This window comes from Galeopterus variegatus, unplaced genomic scaffold, assembly GCF_000696425.1.
Source record: "Galeopterus variegatus unplaced genomic scaffold, G_variegatus-3.0.2 Scaffold5649, whole genome shotgun sequence".
Classification (NCBI taxonomy): Eukaryota; Metazoa; Chordata; class Mammalia; order Dermoptera; family Cynocephalidae; genus Galeopterus; species Galeopterus variegatus.
The window spans coordinates 88,697-92,343 of record NW_007731760.1 but is presented as its reverse complement, the minus strand read 5'-3'; the positions used below and the strand labels follow the sequence as shown (position 1 = coordinate 92,343).

At 36.4% G+C, this 3,647-nt stretch overlaps 1 protein-coding gene across 1 annotated transcript in view; it reads right to left on the bottom strand.

Moving 5' to 3' along the window:
• BBOX1 (butyrobetaine (gamma), 2-oxoglutarate dioxygenase (gamma-butyrobetaine hydroxylase) 1) overlaps positions 1 to 3,647 on the bottom strand; it is a gene marked incomplete at its 3' end in the record, with an annotated part of 56,945 nt that overhangs the window by 52,956 nt on the left and 342 nt on the right. The window contains exon 2 of the mRNA XM_008589774.1: positions 3,025 to 3,282. The remainder of the gene's footprint in view (positions 1 to 3,024; positions 3,283 to 3,647) is intronic.

Genomic DNA, 3,647 nt, shown 5'->3' with positions numbered 1-3,647 from the left:
AGAGCTGGAAAGAAACCACCTGTGATATTACTGGGTTCAATGCCCTTATCAGACATGCAGGGGGAATGGAAGCTCAGAGATGTTGGGTTTGATTTGTCCCAGACCACTCTGCTGGTGGTGGGAGAGGTTGCTCTCAACATAGGTTTGCCAGTCTGGGACACACAAATAAAGTGAAATAGTTCTAATAAAATAAAGTGCAAAAATTCCATACATGGTAATTATAACTAATTTGAATCATAGGCTTTGGAGGGGATTCACAGAAAGTTGATGCAGAAACTTCATAGTTACTATATATAAAATTAAAATTGTAGCAGATTAGTAATATACACCCAAGAAGGCTGATTAATCTACTGCATTACTCACCCTTGAGTGTTTTTAGTAATGGAAGTCAAGAATAGCCTGGACCTATATTATCAAATGTGGTGTCTGTTAATTTCCATCTTCCCTTCCTCAGGGTAAGGGATTCACTAATGTGTCTGACCTCCTGCCTCTAAGGGGTAGAATCAGAAAATGATCAAAGTGAAAGAAACATGCAAATTGCATGCATGGGTGTATATCTGTGAGGTGTGTGTATAAGATTATTTCTTCAGTAATTATTATGTTTTAGACACTCAGTTGATACTTTCTATTCACTAACCTTATTTAATCCCCCAGAAAACCTTGTGAGACCTGTGTTATCACCTCTGTCTTACAGATGATCTTGAACTTGGAGAAAGGAAGTAACTGACTTGAAAAAAGAGGAAACAGGGATTTTGACATATGACTAAATCTTGGAAAATTTATGGCTTAATAATTTTCCATGCAATAATTTCAATTTACCAAAAACATACTATTAAAATAATAGCTAAATCTCAATATTGTTGGTCGTTAGTTAACATCACCATCTGACATTTCAGCTTTGGAGGGAAAGGAAAGGAAGAAATTTTCCAGACATTACACCATAGAGGCTTAAAAATATTACTATATTACTATTCTTTTATATTTCAACCTTTATATCATAAAACTCAATTAATTTCTACTTGGTAAGGTAGAATTTGACCAGACTGTATTTGTGGTGCCTGAACTTTAATACCTTTTGAATACGTAATACTCTATTCATGACACCTCCTACCTAAGGCCCTTCAGCTTGGAGGTTTTTTCAATTTGAAAATATTTCTATTTTTATTTCTTAATTTAATAAATGGCTGAGATACTTAATAATTTGTGAATATTTTCTCATGTTAATAGTGAATTCTATAAAGCCATTAGAAAAACTGGTTCATTCTCTTGAGTAGATTCACCCTTCTGCCTGCCTAAAGTATCAAATCTCACACAAATACTTCCTCTGTAAATTACAAAAAGGAAAACTCTAGCTTTACTTTGGTGGAATCACCACATTTGTATTGTGGAACTCAAATTATCAAGGCGTTTGTTTACTGATGTAATGCAGAGTACTGAATCTAGATTTCATGAAGATTTCTAAATTCTTTGAACCACAACATATATTCATTATGAGAAATCTTATGTTTTTAATCAAATCAATTCAAAACACTTGTAACGTATCTTTTTGAGCTTCACAAAGAGAGCAAAACAATTGAAAGTGTGTACAATGCCCTTAACTAACCAGCATTTTATTTTATTTATTTATTTATTTTATTTTTTATTGAATCATAATTGATTATCCATATTTTGGGGGTTCAATGTTGATGTATGTTGATTAAATAAATATTATTAACATATACATTATTACAAATCATACTTATTCTTTATGCCTCTTATCCAATTTCTCCCTGGTTAGCTCAGTTGGTTAAAGCACAGCCTTATAACACCAAGTTCATGGGTTCAGATCTCCAAACTGGCCAGTCTCCCCACCCCCCAAAAATAGAATTAACCACCATTTTAAAGAAGCATGTTATATTCAGCATTTTGGCTTTAACAAAGGGCCAGCATGTAATATGAAGTCACCTTTTGGGGGTTGGGTTGTGATCATTCAGGGAACATTTAGAAAATCCAGCCCAAACCCTCCTACCACCTTTTCTAGTCTGCTTTTTAGACTTTTCTGTCCCCTCTGTATACTTTGTGGATCAGCCTAGGGATTGCAAAGTAATTTGACTACCAGACTAAGCCAAACATAATTGGGAAAGGGAATNAACATATATTCATTATGAGAAATCTTATGTTTTTAATCAAATCAATTCAAAACACTTGTAATGTATCTTTTTGAGCTTCACAAAGAGAGCAAAACAATTGAAATTGTGTACAATGCCCTTAACTAACCAGCATTTTATTTTATTTATTTATTTTATTTTTTATTGAATCATAATTGATTATCCATATTTTGGGGGTTCAATGTTGATGTATGTTGATTAAATAAATATTATTAGCATATACATTATTACAAATCATACTTATTCTTTATGCCTCTTATCCAATTTCTCCCTGGTTAGCTCAGTTGGTTAAAGCACAGCCTTATAATACCAAGGTCATGGGTTTAGATCTCCAAACTGGCCAGTCTCCCCACCCCCCAAAAATAGAATTAACCAGCATTTTAAAGAAGCATGTTATATTCAGCATTTTGGCTTTAACAAAGGGCCAGCATGTAATATGAAGTCACCTTTTGGGGGTTGGGTTGTGATCATTCAGGGAACATTTAGAAAATCCAGCCCAAACCCTCCTACCACCTTTTCTAGTCTGCTTTTTAGACAGTATTCTCTCTGTCCCCTCTGTATACTTTGTGGATCATCCTAGGGATTGCAAAGTAATTTGACTACCAGACTAAGCCAAACATAATTGGGAAAGGGAATCTGCCAAGCAGCAATCAGACCCACTGCATTCCAAAATCAAGTCTATTCCAAATGCCTGGTGGACTATACCCACTGTAGTTCACACGGCTGTGAGCTTCATATGACCCGAGTTCCACTTGGATGCTTCTCCCAACTTCCAATCCACAGACCTGAAACCACAAGCCCTTCAAGTAAGGGAAAGCTGATCTTAATCATACCTGTTCTTAGATATGCTTTAGGCACCAAACCACACAAAACTTACCAAGTAGAGGAAATGTCAGCTTTGGTTCTTAACATCCTTTGGGGAGGGAGCCTTCTGGTGCCTGTCACATCTCAGTATTGATCTGCCCCCAGTTTCTAGTGTGATGTAATGCTTTGCCTTGGAAGTCTTTCTGCTCCTGGAAGCTCCACTGTGGCCCTGCCCACAGACACAACTGAGGTTTGCAAAAGAGGAAGCGTGTCTCAATCTGAAAGTGTAGCAACTTTGATGGAAGTTTGGAGGTTTTTTTCTTTTTCTTTCCTTTTTTTTTAAAAAAAAAGAAAGAAAAGAGCTTTTACAGCTTAGTGGTGAAGCAGTTAGCAAGAGAAAATACTTTAATGATTACAGGTTTCTGAAACCACAAAACCTCAGGACTCAATGCAAATCATTGCCTCAGTTCAGAATCTTTCCTAATAGAAAGACAAACAGTTCTCACCTGTCTGGTGTCCTGTCTCTGGGCCACAGCAGCAACAGGAGCAAGTGAACAAGCTCTTTCGCTTCTTCCCACCTGTTCACAGTGACAGCTCTTTTATTGCAAAACTTACTTGGAGAAGAGGCACTGAGATGTGCATTTAACAGGGAGGAGCTACCAGTTCTCACCCGAGAGGTGAGGAGGTATCTACTTG